A 10,392-nucleotide genomic window follows, 5' to 3' on the forward strand; every position below is an offset into this window, starting at 1 on the left:
TTCTTGGAGAAGTAACAAACTGGTCTGTCAACTGCATCCTCCTCCTGTCCTCCTGTGACTGAATATTTTATTTGTCTGAACATCTAGTAATGCATCAGATTCTGGAAGAATTTTAGAAAACCTGTTGTCGCAACTGCAACAACAAATTCTGTCAGGAACTAAATTCTCTTTTTTATCAAGTTTACTTGATCTCTCAGTCAGCCAGCCAAATAAGTATTGTATCCATGTATATGATGCCTGTTCATTGTATGTTTAAAAAAGCCATGTTGTTTTACTGATTACCACCTGCACTTTATAAAGGTATATGTGATCCATTTCAGCATTCCTTTTCCTAATAGAGCCTGCCAATGGTGCATGACAAGATACACCTGCGATATCTCAGATATACAGACAATGCAGAAACTACTTGGTCTTCACTACATTAGCAATAAAACATTTAACAACACAAACACGTTCTGTGACCAGGAAACGGAACAATCAGATGAGATCTGTGAGATAAATGAAGTGCCAGGAGACTGTAGGTCAGAGATCACCTGATGATCACCACTGAGACATCCTCAGCAAAAACCTTCATCTAGTTTGTCTGTAGTAGTGAGGATTCAATATTTTTCCCGAAAACACACAAATAATGCTCTGTTATCATATTTAGCAAAACACAAAGCATTTTTCTTTGACTCATCCAGTGACGGACTGGTAATCTGTATTTGGGCAGATGCCAGAGGGGCCGCGGGCCCTCATGGGCCGGCCAATCTGAGAGCGCCCCATATAATTTCTCTCGGCCCCTTTTCAAGCATCAATAATGAAGTTCTTTGGCCAAACGATGACCAAATTTGCCGAAAACCTTCACACCTAGTACTAGTGTAATCTGATCAGTACATATACCACATATGAGTCTCTCGATATCACAGTCATGGTTACCCTCTACAGTCACAAACTTTTACATTAGTCTCTATTATTTTGTAGCAAAATTATAATTTTGCTACAAAATAATAGAGACAGGAAACCTGTGGGGGTCTTAAGGCGAAATCTCACCAGGGTTCTTTTATAAATGTGGCGTACGCACAAAACGGGGCTGAAAATGTGCGTACGCCAATTCCGACGCAAAGGTTGTGATTTATAAAAAACAAACTTGACGGGAGAATAAAGGAATTATGATTCCTTGAGTTTTATTAATCATTTGAACATTGTTATGTATGCATCGTGTTCAAAACTGCTCACACTAACTGAGCTGTGATGTTACTGAGTTGTGTTACTTCCTGTGACAGGAAGAAGCGCATTAGAATATCTGTTCATTGCCAAACTTGCCAGATGAGTCCAGTGACGGACTGGGCACAAAATACGGCCCTGGCATTTCCACCCACCAGCGGCCCAAGAATAAATCATCAAAGCCAGCCGCTCCATAATAATATATTCTCTTATATTTCTCTCTCTTTTTCTCTGCCCCGCTGTGTCGCTTGATGCCTCGATTCATTTTTTGTCAACAGTATAGCTTCCAACTTCCAATTTTCAACTTCCAACAACCACTCTGAGGCAGACCGTAGATATATAAAGACGCAGACGAAGTCTACTCGATTCTGTCTTGAAATTCCCAGAAGGCATTGCTGCGTTTTGACTTTTGCAAACAAATATTAAAATAAAAGAAATGCAGGTAGATTTGTTTTATTTCAAACCATGCACGTGTACGTTTTAGAACATCTGATCTAAATAAGTACTTATTCAGTTAACAATTTTTGGTTCCCAGAACGTTCGTTTTTGGTTGCGGGAACGTTCCCTGAAGGTTAGTTTTTGGGTCCCATGGAAAGTTTTCCTGACGTTTAGGGAACGTTAGTTTTTGGTTACATCGACCCTTCCCAGAACGTTCCCAACGTTGCAACCTTTAGAGAACGTTCCCCTACCGTTGTAACCTTTAGAGAACATTCCCCTACCGTTGTAACCTTTAGAGAACATTCCCCTAACATTGTAACCTTTAGAGAACGTTCCCCTAACGTTATTTTTTACATTCCCATAACCTTTAAATAACTAACGACTGTGGTACCAATTTTATTATTAGTTTAAAGTGCATGAGCAGGAATGAATTATATATTGGCAGGAATGAAAGAACAGGCAACTAAACTAACTAAAACTTTAATATAAAATTAACAAAATACAAAAAATATAAAAGGCCTAAAAAAATAATATAACAATCAGAAACTATACAAATAAGAAAAAAAAGCAATGGAGTGGGATGATGCATATTGGAATGATAATTTAATGAATTATTATATATTAGCATTCTAACAAATACAATTGCTTTAATAAAAAAATACAAGCTGCAAGATGGATGTAAAAAATACAAATAAAATTTTAAAAAAAAATAGAGCTCCATGGTTTGGCTTATAGTCCTTCTCAGCTGGCCTAAAAAGAAAGAAACAAAAGTTGGATATGTCATACTAAGAATCAACATGTTGACAAAAGCAAGACTAATTGCCTTACTAACAACTGTTTTTTTCACATCATATAGAAGCATTTCAATTTACCGTCTGTGTGGGGCAAACTTCAGCGCTTGCCCGATCAAGTCCTCCACGTCTGCTGCAGTCAGCGTGGGGAAGTTCTTCTGCTAGAGTAGAAGTCAAAATGAAGCAAAGTTACAAGTCAAATTAAAACCTCTTATCAGCCAAGCTAAGCATAATACTGATGTGAACAATAAAATAACACCTGCATATAGTCAGGTCCTGGAAGGCCTTCTTCGCCTTTCCTCCCCGCAGGCTATACTCTTTCAGTACGTCACTGGTTGCCACTTGCCGTAGCATGCGTCAGACTGCAGTACCTGTGGTCAGACCTCCAAGCGTTGTCAGGAAAAGTTGCTGTAAAACATATAGAAATACAAATTACACATGTAGAACAAAGTGGAGAGCTTGTACAATCTCATTTTGTAAGAGAAGTCAGTTCTGTTATGATGATATTTGAATTTATGCTACTACTCCAGCTCGGTGACGGTTGAGCAGGGCGACACCAATATGTCCACGCCTGGAGCAGAGGGAGGCAACTGGGAGCTCCTTAACAGCATGAGCAGCTCATCCATCTTCTCCTCAAATGCATCCATCCACTGTGTCAGGTGGGCAATGGATGCCCTCATGGCTATGGAAAAAGTAATGGTGTTAGTTTTAGTTGTTATACATTACAAACTTGCATATGTGAACAACTTAAGTGAGTCTTCTTACCTCTCATTTCCATCTCCATGGCCTCCCTCTGTGTGATGAGGTCTGTTGTTTACAACAACAACAAAAAGTTATGTTACTCTCAAGTTCCTTGTCATAAAATTGTATTTAATTGGAAATGGAAAATTCAAAGCCACTGGACCTTCAACTGGGTCCCAAGAAGTGGCAGGCCGAGCTTGCATCACAATCGACCCATCCAGCTCTGGGCGACTGGCAGGTTTCCTGTACGGTGTTAACTCATCTAAAAAAGTAAATATGAATATTGGTCAGTTCATTTATGGTAGGTTTCTTTAACATGCCATTGCAAAGGATGAACCTATGCTGTTACATTAGACAATCGCTAAAAACAAAAACACTTACATGCAAGTGGTGGAGGCAAGTAACATCTGCTGACCTGAAAAAGGGCAGGAAGGGACAAACGCATCAGAACAGTCACGTGATATGCACCAGGTTGAGTGTCAATAGTTCCATGGTAGGAAATATGACTCTGGTTTCTTAAACGCATGCATAAATGTTAACTTACGGACAGGGCTTCCAGACACACGCTCCGTCCTGAAATGCTTTCTTGCTTGTGGAATGGATTCATCTGAAATAAAAGACCATACAATTTGTACTGATTGCAAAAAGAATATTTGAAGTGTAAATAATAATACATAGTCTGTACTTAAGGTCTTACCATGATTATCTAAATAAACGATGGATGTATTTAGACAACCAAGGAGGTGTAATCATTATGTCGTGCTAGGTTAGCCTGCAGTTTGGTGAATAGAGCTTCTCTTAATACATCCATGGCTTTATCTCTCATCCACGTTACAGACTTTACAGCATACAGCCCTCGGATGTATCGTAAGATAAGTATTAAACTCTAAACCCACATCGGCTCTTAGGGACACATAATATATTATGTTAACGTTAGCTAGCTACCTAGCTGCATTGTTGCTGTATAATGCTGGCAACCATGTCGGAGCTTTCTTTAAGTTGTTTACCAAAATCTCTCACCTTGTTGTCCAGGTTCCTTATGGTGGTTAAAACATTACCGAGGGAAGGCTCAGTCTCTGTGGCCAACTTCGATGTATCCATGGGGCTAGCAGCGCTCACGACATAGCTAGCTGTGGAAAGCTAACATGTTTCCCGCGTTAGCATACGGGCTAGCAGCGCTCACAGCATAGCTAGCTGTGAAAAGCTAACATGTTTCCCGCGTTAGCATACGGGCTAGCAGCGCTCACGGCATAGCTAGCTGTGAAAAGCTAACATGTTTCCCGCGTTAGCATACGGGCTAGCAGCGCTCACGGCATAGCTAGCTGTGGAAAGCTAACATGTTTCCCGCGTTAGCATACGGGCTGGCAGTCTTGAGCGGAGAAAAGTCTTTACTGTCCTACCTCCCGTTATAACACCGTCGGTGAAATGTAGTCAGCACATGTTTTAGTCAATGGCAGTATTTCAGTTCGAATTTGGGATCAAACAAACGGATCTTTTGTCTGCCTTGTTTGCCAGGTATGTATACCGGTGTTGTATACGGAAGTCAGGACAGGACTTGAATCAGTCACCTGAGAGGTTCTCTTAATACACTCATGCCTGAGAGCAGAGGCACTGTCTTCCCCCTACTGGCGTGGGGGTGTAACGGTTGGATTACACTGAACTGAGCCACTTGTTAGAAGTGAACTGTGAAATTAAAGAAGTGAATTTTCTTAGTTAATACTAATAATACAGTTAAAAAAACGAAATCGAGCACAAATTATTGTTTTTAACAAAATTGTTATCAGCCTAAAAATAAATATATTCTCTTGCTATGTTGTTTATCTTACTTAGATTTTATAAGACCAATCATTTTTGAGTGAATCTAAATCAAGTGACTGCAAACCTTTTATATGCTACTTCAAAACGTAAATGGAGCTGGTATAAATAAACATTTTCAAAACCGCACTCAGAACAACCAAAAACAACCAAAAAAACAACCAAAAACAACCAAACGGGAACGTTGTGTGGCTGTACAGTGCAACCACAGGAGAACGTTCCAGTTGGTTGGTTCCCTTAACATTTAGGGAACGTTATAACCATGAGGGAACGTTCCCTAAACGTTAGTTTTTGGTCTGGTTCGAACTAACCTTTAGGGAACCAGAAACTAACGTTCCCCAGCGTTCCCTAAACGTTCTGTGTTAGTGGGGTATACTGTTGACAAAAAAATTAATCGAGGCATTAAGCGACACGGGGGGGCAGAGAAAAAGAGAGAGAAATATAAGAGAGCACTGTTGGCTGACGTTGAAAAATGCTACAAACCAACTGATTTGTTTTTAAAATCAAGTGCAGCTTCAGCTAGCATTAGCGCTAATACTGCTAGCATGTTAGCGACACATCTGAGCCAGCACACCAGGGAGAAAGACAGGACAGTGAGGAATATGAGGAAGAGAAAGAACAAAACGAGCAAGAGGAGGATGAAGAGATAGACATGGATAACGAATCTATGGAACTAACCAACACAGAACAACAAGCCTGCTGTGGGTCTGAATGTGGATTACCTGAAGCAACAGAGATGGAGACCAGTGCTGCAGGAGGGAGTGTAGGTACAGTAAGTTTGGCTACTTCAGAATATTATATTATTATGGAGTGGCTGGCTCTGATGATTTATTCTTTTTTTTTTAATATATGTCTATGTTTTGGTGCAGTTGTTTATAGCATGGGAGTTTGCGTTCACCATTACTGGGGCTATCAAAAGTGCGTGTTCTTTCGTGCGTTAAAAGTTCTATCTGCTCAGGAAGATGGCGGACCACGCTGTGGAGTAGACGTGTTTGTAGGGAGCTCCACCTCAATCTAGCTTACATCTCACCCATAAGTCTTTAAATAAACTACTAACGGTCATATGCTGTGCAGCAGGAAAATGACAAAAAAAGGCAAGGGGTTCAGAGCCGAAAAAGGTTCTTGTGAAGAGGATTTTGTCGAAAAAGATGCCGACGCGGAGACCACCGAACAGGCAGGTGCTATTGCAGCTGGTGCTACTGCTGGTAGCGCTGAGCTCCCGGCTACTAACGAAGACATTTTAGCAGCAATACACAAGATGAAAAGTGCCGTGGACGACAGATTCGACGAGCTTAATGGGTCCCTTTCCAGCCTTAAATCGGCTCTAACAGCCGTTAGTGAACGTGTGTCCACAACAGAGGACGCTGTTGAATTGCACGAAAAACGTCTGGACGAACTGGAGAGGCGACACGAGAGCCTAGCTTCCCAATGCATGCTACAGCAAGCTAAATTAGATGACCTGGAGTCCCGCTCTCGCAGGCAAAACATTCGTATAATCGGAATAAAAGAGAAAGCTGAGAACCTGCAAGCCAACGGAGTTTGTCACCAAATTGCTACCGGAGCTACTGGGAGAGGAACACTTTGATCATCCCGTGGATGTGGACCGTGCCCACCGAAGCGCAGCGCCAGCGAAAGACGGGAAACCGAGAGCTATCATCGCCAGGCTGCACCGTTTCCAGGTAAAGGAGCTGGTACTAAGGCTCGCGAGGGAGAAGGCACCGCTACAGTATGACGGGCGTCCGGTATTCATCTTTCCTGACTTAACATCAGCAATCATGAAGAAGCGGATGGCCTTTCAACACATCAAGGAGAAGTGCAGAGCCAGGAAAATTCGGTGTGGCTTTAGGCATCCGGCGAGGTTTGTGGTCACCGTTAACGACAACACGGGCACCTTCAGTACCCCGGCCGAAGCCGAAAAATTCCTGAGTCGAGAGGCTCATGACTGGGACATGGACATTTGATCGGGTCGTTATATGGACTAATTCTTGACCGACAATTGCATTATAATTTGGGTGAGGTTAAATGCCTTATTTTTTGTGAACATTTTTAGGTGGATTGCTCCACTGTAGGTAGGGAGATAAGTAGTTATATGCTAATGTGGGCCTTAACTTGGCGCCAATGTTTAGCTTTGACTTTCAGTTTGGGGTATGGTAACACCGCTCGTGGTTTTTGTTTTCCCTCTGGGGTGCGTTCATATGTTCAGTTTAGGGTTCTCTTTGCTTCAGCACATCTCTTTTTTCGTTTATTGCACAATCCTCTTTGCCGTGGTCAGGTGACAAGCCATTTTACATTGTAGATACTATTTATGTTAAGAGGGCCTAGTAAGCACAGTGAAGGTGGAGTTAATCTAGTCAGCTGGAATGTAAGGGGGATGAATAGCCCATTAAAAAGAGGAAAAGTGTATGCTCATATACGTACACTCAAGGCCGATATATGTTTCCTCCAGGAAACGCATATTAAAAAAACTGCCGCTAAAGTATTATGTCCTCCATGGGCATCACATGTCTTCCAATCAAACTTTAGCACAAAAGCAAGAGGAGTGGCAATCCTTATTAAGAAAAACACTCCCTTTGTACATATGCAAACCATTTCTGATGATAGAGGTAGATATTTATTAGTTAAAGGGGAGCTAAACTCAGTACCTGTGACCTTGATAAATATATATGGCCCAAACTTTGATGATCCCATTTTCTTCCAGAACCTTTTTAACACTATATCCAATATGTCTAACACAAATATAATTTTAGGTGGAGACTTTAATTGCGTTTTGGATCCAGTCCTTGATCGGCAACACTCTCAAATTAATACATCGAGGAGCAGTATCGCTCTTAATAATCTGATACAGTCTTATAATCTGGTGGACATTTGGAGGCTCCTTAGTCCCACAGCAAGAGATTTTTCCTATTTTTCAGTCGTTCATAAATCTTACTCAAGGATTGATTATTTTATATTGGATTCCAAATTATTATCACAAGTTGTGGATTGCATTTATCATAATATTCTCATTTCAGACCATGCCCCTGTTTCCTTAAAGCTTAATCTGAATCTTAAACGGGGAGAATTTAACTGGCGGTTAAATAATACTTTACTGAAAGAGAAGGAATTTTGTTCTTATCTTTCGAGCAAAATTGATCTTTACATTGACACTAATGATAATGGTGAAGTTAGCGACTCCACACTCTGGGAGGCCATGAAGTCTGTTCTCAGGGGCCACATCATATCTTATGAAGCGATGGAAAAAAGAAAATCTAAAGCTAGGTTAACTGAAATAGATAGTCAGCTATCAGATTTGGAAGCACTATATAGAGTGGATAATCAATCTGAAGTACTGAAGAAAATCTCAGCATTAAGATATGAGTACAATTCTATATTGTCCAAAAATGTTTCACGTTTGTTGGCCCAAGTAAGGCAAAAGTATTTTGAGTTTGGTGATAAACCCCAAAGGTTACTTGCCCGCCAGTTAAGACAATCTCAGGCGTCCAAGTCCATACATTCTATCAAGGGGAATGATGGGATTCCCCTGACGGATCCTAAAAGAATTAATGAATGTTTTGCTGATTTTTATGAAAAGGTCTATCAGTCACAGGGTGGATCTGATCCAGGGGCTATGGAAAATTTTTTTGAAAATCTGGGACTGCCTAAATTATCAAAAGAATCTTCCTCCTCACTAGATGCAGACATCAATTTGAGTGAGGTAAAAGATGTGATTTCCTCTCTCCCCAACAATAAGGCAGCAGGACCAGATGGCTTTTGTATCGAATTTTTCAAGGTACTTAGCCATAAACTTTCCCCATTTATCCTACGAATGCTGAATCACTCACTGGTGAGCTCTAGGTTGCCTCCCACTTTATATAAGGCCAATATTTCACTTATACCCAAACCTGGACGTGATCCTAACCTGGTCTCTTCATATCGTCCTATCTCCCTGCTACCTATCGAAACGAAAATTCTTGGGAAAGTCTTAGCCAATAGATTAAAGGAGCACATTTGTTCTATTATTCACCCTGACCAAACAGGGTTCATGCCAGGTAGGCATATGTACTTTAATTTGCGCCGCTTGTTCCATATTTTGTATACAGAACACACTGAAGAGACGGTAATAATTTCTTTAGATGCACAGCGTGCCTTTGATCAGGTGGAATGGCCCTATATGTTGTTTACACTTAAAAAATTCGGTTTTGGGCCCTCCTTTATGAAATGGATTGAGCTTATTTATTCACATCCAACCGCCTCTGTCATAACCAACCATAATATCTCATGCCCTTTTACAATCAGTCGTGGAACTCGTCAGGGGTGTCCCCTCTCCCCTTTCCTGTTCTCAATTATTATTGAACCGCTAGCAGTCAGTATTAGACAAAGTCGTCTAATATCTCCTATCAACATTTATGGACAAGAGCATCATATTTCACTGTATGCGGACGACATCCTTTTATTCATTTCTCATCCTCAAGCTTCGATACCTCATCTTTTAACTTTAATTAGCAACTTTGGCAGATTCTCCGGATTTTCTGTTAACTGGGATAAAAGTGAGTTGATGCCAATTTCTAACGAAGTTGATATGACATTTATACAGTCTACTCCTTTTAAAAAAGCTTTTAAAGATTTTTCGTATCTTGGTATAACTGTGACTAAAGACCCTGGGGACCTTCTACAGAAGAATTGGTATAATAAGATTGAGCAACTTAAACAAAGTATACATTTTTGGAAGACTCTTCCTATTTCTCTTGTAGGTAAGATTAATGCAGTTAAGATGATTGCACTGCCACGTTTCCTGCATCTCTTTCAGTCTCTTCCATGTTACATTGCCCAGTATTACTTTAAACAATTAGATTCAATTATTGCTCCTTTTATCTGGAACTACAAAGCCATCAGGATTTCCAAAAAACATCTATGTAAACCAAAAAATGCTGGAGGCTTTGCCTTACCGAATTTTAAAATGTATTATTGGGCGGCTCATCTGTCTATACTTGCTTGGTGGAGGAAAGGCCCCCCCTCCTCTTCTTATTCCTGCCCTGCTTGGCTTCGCATAGAACGATTGCTTTGTAACAAGACCTCCTTGCTGGCTTTGCTCAACAGCCCCACCAAAGTTATGAAGTCACATTATAGTAACAGCTTTGTAATCAATGGCACTATGCGCACATGGGAGCAGATAAAACTCCATATCAAGGCGCCAAGTATACTGATACTCCAATTTGTGAAAATCACGCTTTCATACCTGGCCTAAATGATATTGCTTTCTTTGCTTGGAAACAGAAAGGCATTAAAAACATAAATGATTTGTATATTGGGGGGAATTTTGCTTCATTTAGGCAGCTGCAAGCCAAATATAGTCTATCTGCCTCAAGTTTTTTCAGATTTTTGCAGATTAGAGATTTTGCTAAAAAAAATATACCAAACTTTG

At 40.6% G+C, this 10,392-nt stretch overlaps 2 long non-coding RNA genes across 2 annotated transcripts; both read right to left on the reverse strand.

The window, feature by feature from the left end:
* Positions 1 to 2,304: 2,304 nt before the first annotated feature.
* Positions 2,305 to 6,360, reverse strand: LOC116065741. Its single transcript, XR_004108800.2, has 3 exons — positions 6,348 to 6,360; positions 2,517 to 2,596; positions 2,305 to 2,394 (listed from the first exon to the last, which is right to left on the reverse strand). It is a non-coding gene; the product is annotated as an uncharacterized LOC116065741 (long non-coding RNA).
* LOC116065742 lies at positions 3,429 to 4,286 on the reverse strand. The gene is made up of 4 exons (XR_004108801.2): positions 4,197 to 4,286; positions 3,721 to 3,783; positions 3,558 to 3,591; positions 3,429 to 3,438 (listed from the first exon to the last, which is right to left on the reverse strand). It is a non-coding gene; the product is annotated as an uncharacterized LOC116065742 (long non-coding RNA).
* Positions 6,361 to 10,392: the final 4,032 nt, after the last annotated feature.

This window comes from Sander lucioperca, chromosome 18 (genome assembly GCF_008315115.2).
Source record: "Sander lucioperca isolate FBNREF2018 chromosome 18, SLUC_FBN_1.2, whole genome shotgun sequence".
In the NCBI taxonomy this organism is placed as follows: domain Eukaryota; kingdom Metazoa; phylum Chordata; class Actinopteri; order Perciformes; family Percidae; genus Sander; species Sander lucioperca.